At 44.7% G+C, this 23,219-nt stretch overlaps 1 long non-coding RNA gene across 1 annotated transcript in view; it reads right to left on the bottom strand.

Annotated features, from left to right (window-relative positions):
- Positions 1-20,038, bottom strand: part of LOC123368661 — a 35,532-nt gene extending 15,494 nt beyond the window's left edge. The window contains exons 1-2 of the long non-coding RNA XR_006578855.1: positions 19,914-20,038; positions 17,049-17,128 (exon numbers count right to left, since the gene is read on the bottom strand). This is a non-coding gene — a long non-coding RNA (uncharacterized LOC123368661). The remainder of the gene's footprint in view (positions 1-17,048; positions 17,129-19,913) is intronic.
- Between the last annotated feature and the right edge of the window lie 3,181 nt (positions 20,039-23,219).

A 23,219-nucleotide genomic window follows, 5' to 3' on the forward strand; every position in this document is an offset into this window, starting at 1 on the left:
GGTTTCAATGAACATTTTTTGACTAGTTCTGTTTTTTGGATCCATTCCAGAACCAAATCAGAAAGAGGGTGAGCTCTGCGCCAATCATTTGAAGCTATATTTCCTGAAACTGAAACAAATACAAGGTTCATCTCTAATTAAAAGGAAGATTTGCTTTCCTTGTTTCTAATGCTGAGGGTACATCTACACTACGGGACTATTCCGAATTTGCATAAACCGGTTTTGTAAAACAGATTTTATAAAATCGAGTGCGCGCGGCCACACTAAGCACATTAATTCGGTGGTGTGCGTCCGCGGTCCGAGGCTAGCGTCGGTTTCTGGAGCGTTGCACTGTGGGTAGCTATTCCCTAGCTATCCCATAGTTCCCGCAGCCTCCCCCGCCCCTTGGAACTTCCGGGTTCTGTCTGGAGAATTTTTAAAAATGATTCTGAATTTCATCTTCTATAACGGAGCGCTGATAGAACGGATTTGCCTGCCCTTACAGCGATCACGTCCGCATGGTCCATGCTGGAGCTCTTTTTTTATTTTGATTTCGGACTGCATCGCCACCCGTGCTGATCGGAGCTCCACGCTAGGCAAACAGGAAATATTCAAAAGTTCGCGGGGCTTTTCCTGTCTACCTGACCACTGCATCCGAGTTCAGATTGCAGTCCAGAGCGGTCAGTGGTGCACTGTGGGATAGCTCCCGGAGGCCAATACCGTCGATCAGCGGCCACACTAACCCTAATCCGATATGTTAATACCGATATTGGCGCTACTCCTCTCGTTAGGGAGGAGTACAGAAACCGGTTTAAAGAGCCCTTTATATCGATATTAAGGGCCTCTTGGTGTGGACGGGTTGGGCGTTAAATCGGTTTTACGCTCCTAAAACCGATTTAAACGCCTAGTGTAGACCAGGCTTTTGACTCCCCAAATGTCCTTGAGCAAGCCACATCTGTGGAGAGCTCCTCTAGAAGCATGTTCCAGCTGTGACTGACACATGCTAATCCCAGAGTCATTGAGTAAATATCCTTGAAGAATTATGGAGGAAAAGATTTTTAAAAAAATACGAGATTACTCAGCAGCACAGGAATGAAAGCCTAGAGAGAGGAGATGGACTAGAAACGACTAAAATGTGAGTAGCAAACACCCACTTCAGATGTGTTCACAGGCACTCAGTCAGTTTTAAAAAGGCTAAATAAACTGCTTTGCTCCTGAAATCTTAATGTGGTCTGAAAAAATAAACAGGAGAAGTCAGAGGAGTACATTACTTTTCATTTTTAAAAGGTTTTAAAAGACTGTTTTCTCCCAGGAAAGTGCTGCAAAGTGCTCCCACCCTTATTTATCACCCCTTAAATTACAGCTATCTTGCAGTAAAGATCTGAGGTGAAATCCCGGCTCCATTGCAGACAATGGCAAAACACCCATTATTTTCAATGAAGCTTAGACTCAAACACCCACACCTCCCCCCTCACATGGATGTACAGCCCTACCCAGTGCTGGGTGAAATAGCTGTGCTAACAGTGAAATAAAGTTCATACAGGGTCACCCAGAGGGATAGGCAAGTGAGGCAATTTGCCCCGGCCCTGCAGGGGCCCTGCAAGCCCTGGCCTGGCAGCAGTCTGGGTCTTCGGCAGCATTTTGGTGGCAGGGGGCCCTTCAGTGCTGCCGAAGATGTGGAGCAACCGAAGGGCCCCCCGCCACCGAAAAGCCCCGCGATTCCTGGCCTGGCAGCAGTCTAGGTCTTCGGTGGCATTTCGGCGGTGGGGGGGCCCTTCAGTGCTGCCGATGATGAGGAGTGACTGAACAGCCCCCCGCCATCGAAATGCCGCCGAAGACCCGGACCGCCGCCAGGTGCGTACAAGCGCCGCAGCTCCCCTGCTTTGCCCCAGGTCCCCTGAATCCTCTGGGCGGGCCTCAGTTCATGTTGCATGATACTGCTTGGAGCTAGGATGGGATTTGAGGCACTTCCAGGAGATGGTTAATTGCCTGATAGTTCACTTTAACTTAAAAGCCTCAATCAATTCACATATCACCAATTTTACTAAAATTTCAGGTCTCAGCAAGGGATGGCTTTGTGTGCTCTCCGTTTTGTCTTTAGGGGTTATTTCCCTGCTCAGCTCTCAGGTAAACTTTACTTAATGGCAAAGCTGATGCAGGAGTCCACAAAAAATGTGAAGCACAGCAAACATCATAGAGTCTGTACAACTGCTGCTTTATTGCATGAAAAGAGGAATGCTGGCTCAGAGGAAAAATGACAGCGGATAAACATTTTCAGGGCCCAGGAACGGAAAACATTTAGGGATCAGAGCACCAAAAAGTGAATTCCACAGATAGGTACATCTAGGGGTAGGGGTTTGGGCCTAAAGCAGTAACAGATGAAATGACACATGTGAACATAGCTAGTAAAGTGGTCAGGAACATTCGGACAATACTACAGGCCAGGAACTTGCTGCTTTATTCCTCTACAGAACACAGTGGGGGAAACACCCACGAAGCAAACACGAAGTAACGGGCAGTAGCGGTAGAGCATGGCTCCAACCCATAATACTCTGAGTAATCCAGTTAACCCCTTGATATCCACTTTACTATAGTACAATTATCTGTGGCCCTGCGCCTTGTGTAATCACTGGGTTGGTCTACGGTACACTGCCAGCTGGGGTGTGACTGCAGCACGTGGAGCCATACCTGAGCTAGATTAGATCTGGCTAGTTTAAATAATGATAACAGTGGAGTCACAGCAGCATGGGCTAGCCACTCAAATACATTCCCAGGCAGAGAACATAGAGGCCTCCCTTGTTGCTGCCGGTTCACTGCTATTGTAATTTATTCAAGCTAGCTAAATCAAGGTAGGGGTACATTTGCTGCAGTCACACCTCTGATTGCAGTGTAAAATGCTCCATCATCAGAACTTTACATCCACTTTGCACTGGTATAAGCATTGCCAACCTCCAGGAATGTCCTGGAGTCTCCAGGAATTAAAGATTAATCTTTTACTTAAAGATTATATCATTGGATGAAACCTCCCGGAATACATCCAACCCAAACTGGTGTAAGTAGAGTCTGAATGAGCTCGCCCCTAACATCTAGTGGTGCACTGTGGAAAAAGACTTCAGGAGCTGATCTCATTTGCCTGGAAACACCCACCCTGCTTAGGTGCTCAGCATGATGGGATTGCTTGCCCAAATGATCACTTGTGGCTGGTGTTGGATCCCCAGTCTCCTTGTTATTGGAACAGGAGTAATAAAGTGTTGTTATCCTTGTTTCGTGAACCGAGGGCAGCAGAACTGTACGTGGCATAACCTGATGGAGGGACTTGCCCTCAACTGAACGTCACTCGCTAGACAGGGGACATGGGTTCCAAAGCCCAATGAGTTGAGAGAGAGTGGGGATAGGGACTTGTATCTGATGTTGTGGGCCCTGTTTAAGGGCTTGAGACACTTAGATCTTTTCTCTCTCTGTGCTATAATAAAAATGTTAATTTAGACTTAATTGAGAGTCTTATCACTGATACCTATCTCTAAGTATTAGATCTACTTTAGGACAGTGTCTGTTTTGCAAAAAAGAAGACTAAGGGGGGACATGATAGAGGTATATAAAATCATGAGTGATGTTGAGAAAGTGGATAAGGAAAAGTTATTTACTTATTCCCATAATACAAGAACTAGGGGTCATCAAATGGAATTAATAGGCAGCAGGTTTAAAACAAATAAAAGGAAGTTCTTCTTCATGCAGCGCACAGTCAACTTGTGGAACTCCTTACCTGAGGAGGTTGTGAAGGCTAGGACTATAACAATATTTAAAAGGGGACTGGATAAATTCATGGTGGCTAAGTCCATAAATGGCTATTAGCCAGAATGGGTAAGAATGGTGTCCCTAGCCTCGTTTGTCAGAGGATGGAGATGGATGGCAGGAGAGAGATCACTTGATCATTGCCTGTTAGATTCACTCCCTCTGGGGCACCTGGCATTGGCCACTGTCGGTAGACAGATACTGGGCTAGATGGACCTTTGGTCTGACCCGGTACAGCCTTTCTTATGTTCTTATGTTCTTATGCAAGAGACTGCCCAGTGTACACCTGCAGTGAGGTGCCCCCCACTAACAGCTGAAATCACTGAGAGCTGTGTTAAGTGGAGGGTCCTGAAGACATCTTGGTGAGTGACCAGCAGGGTGGCTGGTGGAGAGGCATGGCCAGCAGGGTGGCTAGTGGAGAGATGTGGCCAGCAGGGCAACTGGTGGAGAGATGCAGCAAGCGGCCAGCAGGGTGGCTGGTGGAGAGGGCCAGAGCAGAGCCCAGCAGAGAGGTATGGCAATTGGCCATTGGGGCAACAAGCAAATGCCCGAACAGCAAAGCATGTAAGGTGCCTTCTTACCCCCCACCCCACTTCCACACAGGGTGGGAGGTTAACTCTGCAGATGAACCTCTGAACTCTGGGGCTGCACTGGCTAAAGACAGCAACTGTGAGTGGAGTGCAGAGAAGGGACAGGCACATTAAAGGGACTTTTGGGTTGCTGGACTTAAGAACCTGAGGGAAAAGGACACTGCCCAGCTTATCTGGGGGTGGGTCTTTTGCTCATGGTTTATGTTTATGAACCCTAGCTGCGGTGTTTTCCCAAATTAATGCTGAGGTACTTCCCTCCTTTTATTAAAAGGTTTTTTGCTACACTCAGACTCTGTGCTTGCGAGAGGGGATGTATTACCTCTTGAGGCGCCCGGGGGTGATGTGTAATTGTCACAGGTCACTGAGTTGGGGCTCAGGCTGGTTTGTGTTGTATTGTTGAAAAGGAACCCCTAGGTACTGAACCCAGCCCTTGTTGCTGCTGGCTGCACCTGGCAGAAGGGTTACATTGGCAATCCTAACGAGGGCAAAAACCAGTACAACTAACTAAGTCCCATCAAGGATTGCTGACAGAACAACTTATAAACGGTGTGCCTGGGACACAGTATGATGGAGATTGAACGGTGACATTCTCAAGCAGCAATGTTGAGCTGATGAAGGATGCCACAATGGGTCAAGGTGGCAGGCAGAAGTGGCAGCAGCCACTCCCTGCTAACACAGGCCTCAGCAAAACTAGGTCTGACAGACGGCAGAGATTGCAAGGCAGCATTGCTTCACATTAGCTACGTGTGTTGCAAACTTGCTCTCAGTTACATGGAAGTTCCTGTTTCACTGCCACGTGGCTGCTATTCTGACTTTAAGGCAGTTGATAAGCAGAGAGGATTCATTTATCCTCTGGAAAACAAAGGTGGGTGACTAAAGAAGGTGCTATGATGATACCTTTGGCATATAAGCAAATGCGCAACTGCTTAATCAGTGTTCAGCTATGCCTGGCTCGCCAACAGAATTCAAAGTCTGTTTCCAATAATTATGTTCTATATGAAGTTAATAGTTAGCCTTCCTCGGGTCCTTTTCAGGCCTGGGGTAATACCTTTTAGATGTGTGTTCATCACTTTCAGGAATGGGTTAGAATATAACAGCATGTTTGTCTTTTAGGAAATACCACAGGCTTCTCCTGGGACAACATTGCATGTGTTATAACACTTAATGGCAAAATCAATATGTTTTTTTTTCTTGCATTCTATTGATATATGCCCTCTTTCCAAAGAATCCAAGCACAGAGAAAACTGTTTCTCCTCCATTGAGGAAGCTTGCACTTTCTCTCAGCTAAGTCTCCACATCCACTTCTTTCCTTCTGTATCCACCACCTCTATTTTCATGGACTTGTGTCTATGAGCCAATTAAAACAAGGAGGTCTCAGCTTTACTGAGTACAGGCATCTCAGTTCCACAATCTGTCTTCCATTAAGAGCACAAGTACTCATCATACCTGGAACTCTTGCATGACTGCAGGACACAACACCCTGCACAGTAAAGTCAAGAAACCCTTAATAACTGGTAAATGTTCTTGTATGTGAGCTGAAGGTGGAGATAGCTAGAGGTGTTCTGATTCAGTTAACAACTAACTAACTAACTAAATAAAATACAGTTAAAGTTTTTAGAGAATACTAAGGATAAAACAAGTGAAACCTCAGTTAAGTGCATCATAAGTTGCTTGAAGAATCAGAGATGCTGCTCTGTTCTCTAGCAGACCACAGAGGCTCTCAAAATAAATATTTTGTCCTGCATATTTCTTTTGCAGGGACTCAGCTGTGTACCATTATCCTATCTCCTGCTCGCTATTAAGAAGCCTTTTGATATTAGAGCTGGTCAACATTTTCTGAATTTTGTGTTTATGACAACATTTTTCATCAAAATTTTGACTTTCATCAACACTTGTTTTCTTTCCTCACATAGCCACCCTCGTATCACACAATGTAAAGATGTTTTTCCTGAGAAAAACTGTTAGCTATGATACAGCATTAAAACCTCTGACTGATTAAAGGTGTCAAAGTAATACAAAGTATTAAAAAGCAATCCCCAGGTTTGTTAATTTACAATATAATTAAGGTTTTAAATTATAGACTCATGATGTTGCAAAACAATTTTTAACATGAATAAATAGAAAAATCCCATTGCTTCCTGTTCATAAAAGTAAAGACAATCATTGACATGGAGCGCCATAACCTAAGCTAATATTTGATCATACAGCAGTTTTCTTTTTTTAGGAGTAAATTTGAAATGATGTGTGTTTGATGAGTGGTAGAAACAAATCTTTGTGGATTTCGCCCGCTGTAGCTTTTGAACCGTAGCTCTGTCATTCACTATCCATATTTCTTTTACATTTCTAGAGCACTTTCCATGTGAGGAACTCTTTCCATACAATAATTAAGCCTCACAATAACTCTGTGAAGTAGCAAAGTAACGTTACCGTGATGTTACAGACAGGGGGCTGGATCGTCAGCTAGTGTAAATTGGCATCACTCCACTGACTTCAATGGAGCTACGCTGATTTACACCAGCTGAAGATCTGGCTCTCGTTCTGCATTGAACTCCATAGCAAAACCACCAGACTTGGAACACTGAATTTAGGGAAGTTTGCATTTACCTGAAGTATCCATATATCTAGTACATATATGATGCAGGAAAATCTAAAGCTATAGATCTGTTATTTCTTTGTATTAGGTCAGATCATGTCCAGACATTTTGGAGAAGCACCGATAAGCTGAGTCGCTCATGCTGAGAATCGGTACCTTTCTTACCTACCCTCCTTACTTGTTTCTTAAGACGTGTCTACTCGGAGCTGCAATGTGCACTAGGGGGGTGATTTCTAAAGCACGCTGTGCACAGATTGTTCTATGAAGACTTGCTGGTGCTTCCTGAAAGTTCCCTGATGTGCTTTAGAAATCAGCCTCCCCACCCCCACTCCCCCACGTACAGGATGCACCACTGCTCCGTTAGACCAGCGGTTCTCAACCCATGACCCGATTAGCACACAGCTCACCTGTATGCTAAAGGCTGGCTGGAGTGCTGGGGACTGGAGGGGTCCAGGCTGCCCTGCCAACCAGCGCAGTGCGGGTGGGGTCCGGGGCAGCCGGCTGGCCCACCCTGTGAGCTCTGGGGTCCATGAGCTCCAAGGTCCAGGGCAGCCGGCCAGCCCGCCTCACATGGCGCGTGTCCGAGACAGCTGCCCGGCCACGTGAACCCCGGAGTCTGGGGCAGCCAGGTGGCCCTTGTCCAGGGCAGCCACACGGTGGGCGTTTGGGGCAGGCAGCCGGGATGCCCCATGGGGCCCAGGGCGGGCAGCCCTGTGCGGCAGGGGTCCAGGTCAGGGTCTGGGCTGCCGCTGCCCTGCCATCCAGCCCCTGCGGCCCAGGTAACACATTGTGGGCTACATGTGCGGCCCACAATGTGTAATAAGCTGAGAAACACTGGTGTAGACAAACCTGTAGCCTAATACACTCAGATAGGATCCATTTCCTGCACTCTGCTTCCTCGCAGTCTAAACCTTGATGCTAGCAGTAGAGCCCTCTTACTCTCCACTCCACACCTGCTATCCTTCTCTGAAGCCTGACCTCTCATTAAACCCACCCACGCTGTAGCATTCTAGGGCTGACACACAGCACAGACACACTTCCCCTCAGAAGCCATGATCTCATCTCGGCAGTGATTTCAGTTCCAATTACACTTGCACACCAGATCACACAGAGACTCTGTAGGAACTCAGATGATACAGTTTTGTGGGCTAGTTACACTCCTTGAGTTGAATCAATAAACGTAGCCTGGGGTAATAAAATAAGAAGCTTCTCTCTTTGTACTGTGGCAGAAAATAGCGAACAGACAGTGAGTAATTCCCTTTGCCCTGCTTCTTGGATGTATCAGTTTAAATCACAGCAATTCTGGGTTAGAGGTGGAGCATTGTGTGTACTGGCTACAGGTGACGCGATCTGGAAGCACTTATATTGGGTCACTCCTTAAGCAACCAAGATCTTGAAGTAGAGTTACCAGAATGTCCATCTCCCTGAGGACAGTATTTATGACACAAAAATGGAAAGCCCACCACCGGGGATAAACCAGATTAGCTTCACAAAGAGCCCAAACTGAGAGCTATCTAATGGTTAGACCCCATTTCTCGGGTAGGCGCTAAACAGTAATGGAAGAAGAGATGCTATTTTACATGACGTGGCCTTAAAGGAGATTCCCAGGGTCCCATTAAAATAATCCATCAACTGATAATTAAGTGGGAATAATGCCAGATAGGTGTTTTAAAGACACCATTTGTGTGTGTGTGCATGCAGAAGTGAAGAGAGATTCAGGTAATGATACTGGTATGAGAATGCTGCTGCAGTCCATTAGATGGAGGTGTTATATTAATATACAGCTATAATCCAGTAAGCACATAAGCTTCTGTGGATTTAAAATAGAATATCTTCAGGGTTTTCATAATAAATTTAATACTTCAAAGAGACATTGCCTAATGGCATTCAGATATTATAGGGCTCGTGCTTCCCTACAGGAAATCAATTAAAGTTGAAGCTTATTGATTTTAACCCATTTCTTCATAGTTAAACCCTGACTTTGAACTCCCTTTAGAAAAAAACCCTGATCTATTCTCTTACATGACTGAGGTAGAAATAATTTCTAAATCAGATCAGCTAAAGAAAGGAAATGTTAATTTAGTGGTTTTTCTCAATTTTAAAAATCAATATTCCATGTAACTTCCTGTAGGTGAGGAACTATTAGAAAGACTGAAAAGCTGGGGATGTATATCATTTTGTACATGTATAACTTATAGGGCTTAAAAGGGACTTTGGTGGTGCATAGCCCCGGTGTTGGTCCTCTGAACAATGATGACTTAATCATGGTCTACAAGTACCTACATGGGGAGAAGATATCTGACAGCAGTGGGTTCCTTAATCTAGCAGACAAAGGTATAAACAAGACCCCGTGACTGGAAGCAGAAGCTAGATACATTCAGACTAGAGCGAAGGCAGACATTTTAAACAGTGGGGGTGATTAACCATTAACTTACCTGTGGTGGATATGGTGAATTCACAATCACTTGAAGGCTTTAAATCAAGACTAAATATTTTTAAAAATGGTTTAGCTCAACTACAAGATATGGGCTTGATGTAGGAATCATTGGTAAAATTCTTTGGCCTGTGTTACACAGAAAGTCAGACTAGCTGATCATAATTGTCACATCTGGCCTTAAAAGCTATGAATCTGTACTTTCCAATCCACATAAAGTAAAAACTATGGAATTTGCATGACGATATTGAAACAAATCTCATATTTAACTGATTTGATTTATAATAACTTTGTAGTGTATAGACTTTGTGAAATAACCATTTCAGACTAGTAATATCCAGTATGCCATACTGATGAGTGCTTAGTATAGAAGGACAAAAATATTAATATATTATTTTTGGTAAACATTTGGTCATAACACAACTCCAGTAAATAGTATCAGTGGCCAGGGATGATTAATTTACCTGTGAGGAAGCAAGTATAACATAATATTGTTTAAATGATCAGTGTAATAAAAAAGGTATCAAAAGTAAATGTATAATTTATGCTGACAGAAAGCTATAGGATGTGCCATGACAGGGGGCACTATAGAAATTAGAATAATAAGAGCAACAGCACTAAGCCCAGGTCCTTTCGTCCTGTGCGGAGCATAATGCAGGTGGTAGGTAGAGATGCAGTGTAAAGATGATTTAAAACCACCCTTCTACTCTCCTGTCCTTGGGCAGGTGTGGGATGTTCTCTCCCCAGCATAATTTACAGCAGCTTCAGGGCTGCTCTAATTTACATCAATAGATATGGTTCACTAAGAGCTGTTCTACCAGCTGTGCTTCAGATACACCCCATTTCACCTCCAACATACCTCCTTTAGGGGGCAGACTGGGGATAGAGGAGAGATTTTTTTGCACTGTGGAGCAGGGACTGAGAATCTGTGCCAATAATCCTCCAACTCTGGAAACAAAATCAGCACTGGAAATAAATCCCAGGAGTCATTACTCTGTCTTGCTTCTGATACGAAAAGATAAAATAGAGCTCTGTTTAAAAAATACACATACAAAATAGACACGGTATGTTTTCATTTTCAAAATTATGAAAAGAATAAAACATGAATTCTCTTCTGTAAACCTGACAAAATATTATTTTTCTTGTGAAGATTAGTATGTAATATAATATCACCAGTAAACGTCAGAGTAAGTGTAATTAGATGTAATTGTAATGTTCCATAGCTATGAAAAATGTTCCAAATACACATTAGTAATGAGAAAAACTAAAGCTTCAAGAATATTTTTTCCCAGTGATGAAGTTATTTAATCCTTATAGCACAAACATGCTATAGATCAGTGTAAAGGAAATGTATGCATTGAGTAGTGTTGTAATGTACATTATGTTCAATGTAGATACACTATATTTTGTACTTGCAGTGAGTCTTTCATTCAGGGACCCCAAAACATTTTGCAAAGAGGAATTAAGCATTCTGGTATTCCTGAGAGATAGGGACTGGATTGGTGCCTAAAGTTAGATCTCTACGTCCTTATTATGGCATAATGTAATAATAATTAGGGCCCTACCAAATTCATGGTCCGTTTTGGTCAATTTGATGGACATAGGATTTTAAAAATTGTAAATGTCACGAGTTCAGCTATTTAAATCTGAAATTTCACGGAGTTGTAATTTTAGGGGTCCTGACCCAAAAAGGAGTTGTGAGGGGGTTGCGAGATTATTGTAGGCGGCGGTTGTGGTACTGCCACCCTTACTTCTGTGCTGCTGCACAGGAACCCAGCTGGAGAGCGACAGCTGCTGGCCAGGAACCCAGCTGGCCAGAGCCTCCGCCAGTTGCGGGGGGGGGGGTCGCAAGGTTATTTTAGGGGGGTCCTGGTATTGACACCTTTACTTGTGTACTGCTGCCTACAGAGCTGGGCCCTCAGTCAGGAGGGGCGTATAATACGTACGGGGTTGAGTATAATACATACAAAATGAGTTTGTTGAATTGGCCCAGCTTTGTAAGTTAGTTTTTGGATTTGATCATTTTAATTGGGCATAAGGAGTAGGGGATTAGTAAGAGTAAGGGAGCAGGAAAAGACAGGGGAAGGACTATCACAGCTTACTGCCTATGTAGTTGCTATCACCAGCCAGGTAAGCCCTAGAGAGGATAAAGTGCAGGTGGATTTCTTTAAGGTAGGGGAGACCAGGACATGACGTGTTCTGATTTTCAGAGAGAACTTCAGTAGGAGTTTTGGATGCTTGGCATCCTGTATATGGAAATTCATATTTGACCATTTGGGCCTGTGGCCAATTGAGTGCGTGGAAGTGCACAGAAATTACAAGATTTGCCCATGGACACAAAGTGACTCAGTGGCAGAGCTGGAGTAGAACCCTGAAGTCCTACCTGCCACTCAGCTACTCTAGCCGCTGTCCCACACAAACGTCATGTTCAAGGATTTTTTTGCATAAAAGGAGAGCATAAACTCCACCTTATTTCTTTGTTTGTTTAGAAAGACTCATTTCCTCCAGGAATCCAAGCTTTTATGGCTGATTTCTAAGGCTGCAATTTGATGATGATTTTTTTTTTGATCCATCATAAACTCCCCTGTAGTTTCACTGCATCAGATCTCTGGAGGTGCCTGAAGAAAAAGTTAACAGAAAATGATGACATCATGAGAGGGTTACTGTTTGCCTCCTTCAGAATGGCTGGGAAAGCAGCAGGAAATACAAGCAGAAGCACAGCATTCTTGGTAGAAACAACAATTCAGAGGACATGAAGAGGAGCCACTGGGTTCTCCATTGCTCCTGGATGCTCTGCAAAGGACTGTGACAGATGCAGCTGCCCCCAAACAGCCAGGGAGGCTTTTGTCTCATCGTTTTGTGAGCAGACACTCATGTGTTTGCAGGTTGCAGTCTATGATAACCTACCCTAGAATCTTTGCAGGTGTGTACGATACTCAGAAGCAAGGCTGCCCTAATTTGCTGCTTCTTTGGATCTTTGTTCTGCCATGCTTTGTCTTTAGCAATACTGCCCCCAAAAAGCAGCCCTGCAGTGAAGTGATCCTGTTGTTTTTACTGCCTGAGGTGCATTCAGAGACCAGCTGCCTGGAAAAGACAGGAACCTGTCTACATACCTGCCTACAATGGGAAATTGAAATGCCTGAGATTTTCCTCTTGACTGCTCTCCTCCCCCTCTTGCGCCCCGCCCCCCCCCCCCCCCCCCCCCCCCAGGATTCAGTCTGCCATATGGAGCAAACTTTTTAAAGGGAGGAAATAATACACCCATGTGCCGATCTGAATATATTTTCCCAGTTAAAATATGTGCTATTTATTTACATACACATATAGCAATGCATACAGATTCATGGATTCATAAGATCAGAAGGGACCATTATGATCATCTTGTCGCCCTTTCTGCATAACACAGGCCACAGACTTTAACCCTCTGACTCCCGTATTTAATTTAGATGAATCTAGACAAAAGCAAATTCAGAATCAAGGACGGAAGAAAGAGCCTCGAAGTGGCTTACCAAGGCCGGCCCCATATCTCCCTCTTTCTGGGTTCACCATCACTTCCCCCTGCATCACCCCTGGCTGAATGTCATGAGATGAGTGTGTCTCGGAGAGAGTATTGTGTGCCCCACATGCCTGAATCTCTGTTCAAATGGCCAAGGTTAGGGGAGGACAGACATATGTCTGGATAATGAGATGAAAAGCAAACTGCAGTCATACAAATCATTTAATAGAAAGGAAGGATCTTTTCATAATTTATTAAGGGAAACATTAATCGCAGTTTTCTTTTTTAAAAAAATTGTTTCAATTCTTTATCGATGCAAAGACAAGTTTGAAAATGAGGCCTAAGCATATCTGAGGTCTGTGTGAGTCTGCAGAGAGCCGGAAACAATAACTCCAAGAGACGTGAACTTCCTCATTGATCATAATTACAGCTGTTCTAAGGAGAAGCAGGGCCATGGTGTGGGGCTGGGACCATGGCACTGGGATGTGCCGAGATGCTGCCAGTGCCTTATGTAGACCTGCATGTAATTATCAACTTCCCCTTTCAGACTCATTAAACCATGTTCCCCAACAAACACAAGAACATTATTTTTCTTATCCTGACTAAAATAGTTTGGGTCCACACTGAAAACCCAGGGCCCAAATACTCCTGAACTTTAAAAAAATTCATAGTTCAGGTCCGTCTTCAGCCTGAGGGTACCAGGACTGAAATGTCAGGACTCCTGAGACAAAAGTAGGCAGGAAACTGTCAGACACAAAGGAGGGCATAAAATCTGTACAGCTAAGGCTGTTCTAGGGTGTTTTCATACAAAGGCCATGAAAGTAGAGAACAAGTGCCCCAAGGAGCTCGCCTCTGCTGGCTCCTCCGAAAGTGGCAGTGAGATGAACACCGTTGCTGATAAGATCCAGCATATACTGGTACATGTTTGAGCTGCTGTATGTACCTAAATGCTCATCCTCTTGCCGGTCAAATTGCTATCTGGGAGAGAAGGTTTCGGAATAAACAGGTAAATTTTATTTAGGGGGAAGAAAGCTGTTGGATTCTAAAGGCCAGACTTCTTCTAAACTCATGAAAACCGATTAATGTGATTTGTGGTTTGACCATGATTCCTTCTACATTGATCAGAAGCCAGGTGCGGTGCCAACTTGTTCTTATAAACAAGAAGGCTGGAGGATTTATTACTTGCTATACAAACCTCTTCAAGCAGCTGAACAGTTAACGATTATTCACGCTGCCTTTTTTTTCTGCTCTTCAAATTCCTCATTCATAATGTATGAGTGATGTCATTAAAAAGCAACATCACAGCTGCTAACTAAACTCTAACACTTCGTAGCAAGGAATAACGTTACTTTTCAGTTACATATGTGCTCAGAAAGGGAGCGAAACAGCCTTGTAGAGGTGAGGAGTAAAGTGGAAGATGTTTAACGTCATGGAAAAGGCTTCGTACGATTGGCGATTTGAGATTCACTAGGAGAGTTCTGAGAATGAATAAAAAAAGTAATCCCCTGTGGCTATCTACCCTTTCCCCCTTTCTCTATCACAATAAGGCAGAGTATCCCCCGCCTCCCAAATCAATATCACATTAACTTCCCTTAATAAAAAAGATTAGCCCATGCAATGAACAGGAAACTTCATCTCCCTCTGCAGAATTTTAAACTCTCCAGTCCCTGACTGTTTAGAAACATAATTATGATTATTTTAAGCCAAGATGGAAAGCCTTGGTCTTATCAAATAGAAAGGAAGATTGTCTTAAGGCTTCCAGACTTAAGCTCCTAGGTTTGGTGTTTTCATTGCTTAACTATACTGGGGCTGATCTGGTTAAACAGATTAAATGAATGTGCATTTAACCTGACAAAAAAGAAACTCTTTCAGATGAAAAAGGCACTTTCCATTTTTCATGGGTTGCCTGAATCTTTACAAGCTTTGCTCCTACATTTTTCTTTTACGTTTAGCGATAGACAAATGAAAGGAGCCTGTAGCATAAAGCTGGCTTTTAATTTCAAAATATCTTATTTCTTATCCTAGGCTAAGATAGCTGCTTATTCTTTAGAAGTCATCTCACACAGCTTTGTTCCATTGCATGACTTTGTTTCGGGAGGGAGTGGGGGGAGGAATGGCTGAGTCCAAACTGATATGAAAAATAAATCACCTCTCTATGAAACAGAGGGCATTCCCTCTGGGCATGTAGCAATAACTCCTCCTGCAGCCATCTAAGCCCAAGCCGGCTTGCCTGTTTAACCATGACGAACCCAAACTTGCAAAGATAGGTACCACTAAGAAATGAGGGCCTGATTTATCTTCCCTCTTTCATTGGCTTTGCACCACTGGGACCCCATTGCTGTCAGTAGAAGTGTTTCTGGTTTATGCTGGTATGAAAGGAGAACAGGGCCCCGAGGGTTCATTATTCTTAAACTTTGAATCAAGTAGCTAAGATGGGATGAAAGGATCCCTTTATGTTAGAAATTCATAGTTTATTTTCAGTTTCATACATGAAACAAAGCAGTAACATGGTCTTCTTCAAAAATCTTGTTTTAAGGGTTTAATTGTGTCTCAGAGGAATAAAGAAGGTTCTCCTCCCCTCCCCCCAGTAACAGCTTGATTTGCATTGGCATCACTCATGGCCTTTTTTATAGTTCAGTGTTGATACGTGCAAAGTAATGCACACTGGAAAAAATAATCCCAACTATACATACATTAGATGGGGTCTAATTTAGCCATTACCACTCAAGAAAGAGATCTTGGAGTCATTGTGCATCAGCAGTCCAAAAAAGTGAACAGAATGTTAGGAACCATTAGGAAAGGGACAGATAATAAGTCAGAAAATATTATAATGCCACTATATAAAACCACGATATGTCCACACCTTAAATACTAAGTTCTCATCACCCCGTCTCAAAAAAGATACATTAGAATTGGAAAAGGTACAGAGAAGGGCAACAAAAATGATTAGGGGTATGGAACCAATTCCAGGATTCTCTGCATGTGGCTGGAAGGCTTTCCTGCTGAATCACCCTGACATGCAGTGCCTGAATGCTGTCAGAATCAGGGCCTGCAACACAGTGACTCTCTGGGCAACCCACTGAGTGCAGGTGGCCTGTAGGGGGCTGCCTGATTGGCTACATTGCCTGATTGGTTGGAAGAGTCAGGAGACTGACTGGCTCTTAAACCCAGCAGCAGCTCTGATGGTGCTAGGGTGACCAGATGTCCCGATATTATAGGGACAGTCCCGATATTTGGGGCTTTTTCTCATATAGGTGCCTATTACCCCCCCCCCAACCCCCGTCCTGATTTTTCACCCTTGCTATCTGGTCACCCTAGATGGTGCCTATGTCTGCTTGTTCCCAGCCCTACCTCACTCCAGGTCACCAGGTCCTGCTCCTCGACTCTGATTCCTATCTTTTAACTTTGGCTCTGCTCTTTGGTTTTGACACCTACCCTCTGACCCTGATTCTAGGCTCTAACCATGAGGCCTGACCACCTATGTTCTGGTCACTGACAAACTGCTCTGAGGTTAGATGAGGTGTATTTGGTTAGCTTGAAATTAGGTGTAACAAGGGCCAATTTTTCAAAAGTGCTTAGGACCTGGCATTTCTGGGCCCAGTATGCCGAGGTCTTTTGAAACTCAGGCCCCAGAGGGTACATGTATGCATTTTGTACATTCTTTGGAGTAGGTAAGAACTCTGCCTGCTTCCTCCATATCTGTATTGCAGGGGGAGCTCATAGGAGCACAAGTCCCACTGACTTTGTTACCTTTTGATGCTTTTGAAAAATCTCATCCTTAATCTCTAACTTCTTTAAAAGAATGTAAAAGAGTTTCGCATTCTATAATGTGCACTAACACCCCCAACAATTTCACTTTGAAAACACTGTTTTGGAATGCTTATTAAGAATAATGCACAGGGAATGATCATGTGGATTTAGCTTTTTAAAGTAAAAAGCATTAGAAACCCCTACACTTTCTTGCACTCATGTTTTTAAAAAAATGAACGAATGCACTCAAAAGACAAACATAGTGCTCTTGTGCTGTGCCTTTTGAATACCAAATTTTCATCTGGAGTGAATCTTTTCCAGCCAAATTCTAAATCCCCTGAAACCTGGAAATTCTGACGTGTCTTCTCTATAGTTTAGCTGTACCAATGGATGCCACTGTGAAAATATTGTTACCTTTAGTCACTGTGAGTCCTGCCCTCTCCTTTCTTACATTCAGGTCAGCATAAGAAGAGCTTGAAATGTAAAACACATTCCTGTGTGACAATGAAAGAAAAATCACTTAGAAATTGAAGTTACTCACTCAAACAAGTCAGACTGACAAATTGCCTCTGCTGTTTCAATTCATCCACATAATGGATCCTCCATTCCCTGGTCAGTTATAGAAGAATAATTATCTCTTCCAGATCGACTGCCTTGGCTTCATCATAAATCAATTCCTTCCTGTCCCTCCCTCCCCATTTTTATCAATGTAGCATTCCCATAAAACTTTCTATGTCCAGATTTTTAATTGACTATGAATCTGATGACAAAAGTGAAACCCAAAGACCTTCATGAACCTCAGTGCCGATTCATTGTTCAACCAAATGCCTTAATTTCATGATATACCTGACCAAGTTAGCATGCGTAGTCCTCGCTCACAAGTTCACAGAGCTTGGAACAGAAAAAGCTGGACATTGTACTTAAGAGAATCTATCCAATAAGCAAGGCTGCTAAAGCTCAGATCTGCAGCAAGAAGTTCCAGCCCTTTGAAAATCTCATACATCTAGCAAAACACTTAAGCATGTGAATAGTCCCACTAACATCCTGCAAGAGTCCCAGTGGAATTACTTATGTTCTTAAAAGGAAGCACGAGTTGAATTCTTTGCTGGATTGAGCCCTTATATTGGGCATTGTGTACAGCCAGGTTTTAGAAGCTATTGCCCCAAATGTGCCTGTTCCAAAGCCCATTGAAGTCAGCGGAAACACACCTATTGACTTTAGCTCAGGCTCAATATAGTTACCTGAGGAATTGGAAGACACTCACAACAATCGGGGGAAAAAAAAAACCAACCCAAACCTGTGAGGTCACCTTGTCCATGCCCTCCACGGTCAATGCAACATTGTGCCTCATGCTATGTTCTTCAGTGTGTTGTGTAGCTTAAGGGTATGGCTACACTGTTGCGTAAGTCAAATCTACATAAGTTAAGTCACTCGGGGGTGTGAATTAGCCGTCCCACTGAGCAACATAACTTCTGCCAATTTAAGCACTGGTGTGCACAGCGCTATGGCAGAGGGAGAGCGTCTCCTGCCAACACAGCTACTGCCACTTGCGGGGGCTGGAGTAATTAAGCTGATGGGAGAGCTCTCTCCTAGGGCCAAAGCCTCAGTCTGGGAGAGGTACCACTGAGCTCCATTGGGATTTGGACTCGAGGAGCGCCTTGTTTGCACTGCACAGTATTTTAGTTAATGGTAAAACGCTGTTACTTTCTGGTCTGACTGGCAGAATCGAAAAAGCCTTTAAGCAGGAAGGCAAGGGAATAGAGAGAGGAGTCAAAAGGAGAATGAAAGGTGACTCCAGCTCCATTTACCGTGTCTTGGATTGGTCATTTTTGACCCAGCACTAGCTATTTCCAGAGGGTGTGGCCAGCGGGTCCAATGGGACGGCGTTCTTTAATTTCCTTCGAGAGTGTTCAGAATGAGTGTGGGCTCTGGGGGATATTCAAAGGATGCTGAAAATAGGCAGATAGAAAACAGCACACTGAGTCTGCACACTATATTACAGCTGCCTACAGCAGCGTGATGATGAATTTAGTGACGTTATTTGCAAGTTTTTGTGATACATTCCTCTGTTTGTCAAGCTTCTGAAATACATATTTTGTGCTTGCTTTTTCTCTCCTCCTGCCTTGTTTAATTAGCTGTCTGCTGCGAGAAAAGCAGATAAATTAATTATGCTTGCAGCAAAGGCACAGGTAGGTATGCTGTTATTTTTCTTTGGCTCCCAGACAGTTATTCTAACCTCTGAGTGGTGCAATAAGAATAAATCACTAAGGTGTGGAACCCATCCATGCTCCTTCCCTTGATTGTATTTGCTTGCTTGTACACAGAAGAGAACAAACAGTTTAGCTTTAGGCTTGATCAGTCAAAGTGCTCAAGCTGCAGAGTAGCAATAGTGATTATGATATTTTGCTATGTTCTTGAACCTTCCGAAGCATCAGAACTGTCTGTATTTTCACCTTCTATTTTGGTTACCTGGCCACATTCCCTGCCCCTTCCATTGCATGTTGACCTTTTGGCCGGTATGTATAGGATGGATCCCTCCTGAAGCTTCCCTGCCAGAGCAGTTGAATTGATTTCTTGTCAAGGTCTTCTTCCCCAGACATTTGTAACTGCCCACCACCACTGACCACTAAGATCCCAGCATAGTCCTCTTTTCTCCTCGCTAGCACACTTGAATTACAGCACACGCTCTTGGCAGAGCTGCCTTGTTTCAATCTAATTTTCACATGGTTGGCCTGAGTGTTTCTACTGCAGCACCATAGTCTCTGTCCTGTCTCATCTTTGCTAACTAGTTAGGGTCTAATCCTGCCATCCTCTCTCAAGCAAATCTCCCACGAAAGCTGTGGGGGTTTTGCCTGGGTAAGAATGGCAGGATTTGGCCCTACACAGAGCTGGGATCTGGATTTGAGAGGATCAGATGCAGAGTGTTTATCACTATTCCCGTCTCTACAACAGGCCAGAGTCAAGGTCTGACCCTTCCCAAGCTGTCTAGGTCTGGGATTTGTTCAGGCCTGTTCCTAGCTCCAGGACATTTGTGTTTAAACAGAAGTTCTCATTTTTTACCCTTCTCTTGGGACCCGAGTCATGTGGTCAGCTAGCCGAGGCCCTTACAGTCATTAATGCTGTTATGTTCACAATGCCGCTGTAAGTAGGGAAGTGCTGTTCTCAGCATTTTACACTTAGCGCAGAGAGGCTAGGGCCCAGACCCTCCACGGTGTTTAGGCACCTCCCTCCCATTGACTGCAGCCAGTTGCATTGACGAGGAGTTGAGTCCTTACACACCTTTGAGGATCTGGCCACGAGGTACTTGTTGACAAGCTCACAGCACATGTGTGGTAGGGCAAGGAAGTGAACTCAGATCTCCTGGGTCTCAGGCTAGCAGCTTAACCACCATCCTTCCCCTCTGTTCGCAAAGCTAGTGTTTGTGACATCACAAACCTGTTCACAGTGATGGATTGTGATGTCACAAAGCGGATTGATTAGGCAAGAGGGACAAAGCCAATTGTAAAGGAGGCAACTTGATGTATCCACACAGCATGGCAAGGAAGTAAAGGGAAAAAATAAATGCCAGGATTGCCTCTGGAACTATCCTCTAGTCATCTGGTACAGAGGCTGCTTTAGGTGAAAGGTTACATACCACACTTAGTAGTTCTGCAGTTTTGTATCTGAGTTCCTTCAGAACTCTTGGGTGAATACCATCTGGGTCTGATGATTTCTTATTGCTTAACTTACCCATTTGTTCCAAAACCTTCTGCTGACACATCAATCTGGGGCAGTTCCTCAGATTTGTTACCTAAAAACTTGTGAGGGAGATTCCTACAGCAGAGACATTGGGGGCAAGAGCCTCTCCCTAGGAGCCGGACCTGCTGCTGGCCACTTCCAGGGTGCAGCGTGGTCGGCAGTGTCAGGACAGGCAGGGAGCCTGCCTTAGCAGCCCCGCTGCTCTGCTGATCGGGAGCCGCTGGAGGTAAGCCCAGGCCCCAACTCTGGGCCCCAATCCCCTGCTCCAGCTCTGAGACCCCCCTAAACCAGGACCCCCCCTCCTGTACTCTGAATCCTTCATCCCTGGCCCTATCCCAGAGCCCGCACCCCCATCCCAGAGCCCTCACCTCCCTGCCCCAGCCCAGAGCCCCCTCTCACTCCCTGAACCCTCATTGCTGGACCCACCCCAGAGCCCACACCCCCAGTTAGAGCCCTCGCCCCCTCCAACACCCCAGTCCCCTGCCTCAGCCCAGTAAAAGTGAGGAGAGTGGGGGAAAGCGAGCCATGGAGGGAGGGGAGGCGCCTTGTGGAAGGGGAGAGGCTAGAGTGTTCGGTTTTGTGCAATTAGAAAGTTGGCAACCCTACTTCTCTGGAGAAGGTGTAAGTGGCCACGCAGCTCTGTTTGCTCCTGCATGCCCAGCCCAGGTCCACACAGTGCACATAAGGATGTGAATGGTGGGGAGGAGGCTCTCACTCCTTTGTGCAGTCACACAGTCCAACTCACACCCTCACTTCAAGTGCTGAGCTTCGCCTTTTCCAAAACAGCTCTGCCATCCAAAAGAACTGGGCAGACTTATGGGAAACGTGTGTCCTGTTCTCCTGGATCCTGTTCTATTATGAGCTTACATTTCTAGAAACAACAGGGTGTGACAGACCCAGACCAGTGGGGAACAGGAGTCTGGTAGAGGGCAAATATATTGGTCACTGGATGAGTAGTTTTCTGTTCCCTGAGTGACCAGAGCAGGGGCTGCACTAGAGTAATCAGGAGCCTGCTAGAACCAATTCAGGCAGACAGGCTGATTAGATCACCTGCAGCCAATCAAGGCAGGCTAATCAGGGCACCTGGGGTTAAAAAGGAGCTCACTTCAGTTTGTGGTGTGCGTGTGAGGAGCTGGGAGCAAGAGGCGCAAGGAGCTGAGAGTGAGAGGGTGTAGCTGCTGGAGGACACCAGGAGGAAGGCCCTGTGCTGAGGATAAAGAAGGTGTTTGGAGGAGGCCATGGGGAAGTAGCCCAGGGAGTTGTAGCTGTCATGCAGCTGTTACAGGAGGCACTATAGACAGCTGCAATCCACAGGGCCCTGGGCTGGAACCCGGAGTAGAGGGCAGGCCCGGGTTCCCCTCAAACCTCCCAACTCCTGATCAGACACAGGAGGAGTTGACCAAGACTGTGGGTTCCATCAGAGGGGAAGATCACTGAGGGGAGCAAATCCGCCAATAAACGCAGGACCCACCAAGGTGGAGGAGGAACTTTGTCACATGGGATAGAGGAAAATGGAAAAAAATATCAAGCTCTCTGCAAAGGCTTGCCCTTTACATTCCAGGAATTGCCTTAAGTGTCCTCATCATTTTCATCTTGCTGCTCAGAAATACCTTTATCAATATATGAAGCATTTCAAAAGAAACAAAGCCCCAAATCCCTGGCTAGCATTATGCCACAGTTTTCATACTTGAGCAAAAGACCCCTTGCCCTTTTGCCTGGGGAAAGACTGCAGCATTGGACTCTCAGGCCATTTAATTATATCCATGGAGCAATTGCTAAAACCAGCCCACCCTCCCAACTCTGGCAGGGGTGCCCCATGACCACTCTTGAGCACGCCATTTTCATATTTTATTTAACTGAAAAGTCCATAAAAGCCCTTTAAATAGAAACAAATATCTGAATAATTTATCCAGGTGTAATTTCACTTTCTAGGCTGTTGGAATCGATTTAGTTGCTGGCTTCTGGACATTGGCAGAGGCTTATGGATTGCAGCATTCTAGGAAGAAACAAGAACAAACACACACAAATCCTTTTGCCGGGCTCCTTTGTAGAGTCTGACTTCTCTTGCTCTTGTTCAAGAGCTTTTATTGACCTTAAAAACAAGTCAAACATCAACAAAGGGAATAAGCCTCATGATTCTTGAGGTTTGCAGAAGGGATTCAGACATATGACTCTGAGAAACAGCACAGCACTTGCTAGTGGTGAGGGCAAGAACTCCACTCTCTTTTTTTCCACATTCATTTCATCAGTGGGAAGGCCTCGCTTCTTAAACCGAGCATTGTAGGTAACCCATTAAAGGAACAAACTTGCAGGGAAGTTGCCATTTTGTGTGACAGGTAGACACTTTCTCTTATTTCATTCCCTGCTTTCCTGTCCACAGCCCCATCTTCCTGGGACGTAATGACCCACAATTCTCCTTTTCCCACTTAACATCAGACAAGCCTCAATAAGCATCTCCTATTCAGAAAGCTGGGGCACTAATGCGATGTCTACACTACAATGAAATATTTGCGCTGGCCCCAGTCAGCCAGCTTGGGCTCGCAGAGCTCAGACTATGGGGTTGTAAAATTGCAGTACAGATGTTTGGGCTGGACCCTGACCTTTAGGACCCAGAGTGTGGACTCCAGCCTGAGCCATACAATGAGCCTGAGGCAGATGACACCGGCCAGACATGGGTGTTTAATTGTAGTGTTGACATACCTCAAGGTGGCTTGCAATCTCCATCTCTAGTAGGAAAACAAGCCATGGCTCTGGAAGTGGTTTGCAGGAAGAGATGGCAACTGCTTACATGCCACTTTGCCCATGTAGTTAGACTTCATGTAAACCTCATTGCCCCCATTTTATGGA

Source organism: Mauremys mutica, chromosome 4, assembly GCF_020497125.1.
Source record: "Mauremys mutica isolate MM-2020 ecotype Southern chromosome 4, ASM2049712v1, whole genome shotgun sequence".
Taxonomy (NCBI): Eukaryota; Metazoa; Chordata; order Testudines; family Geoemydidae; genus Mauremys; species Mauremys mutica.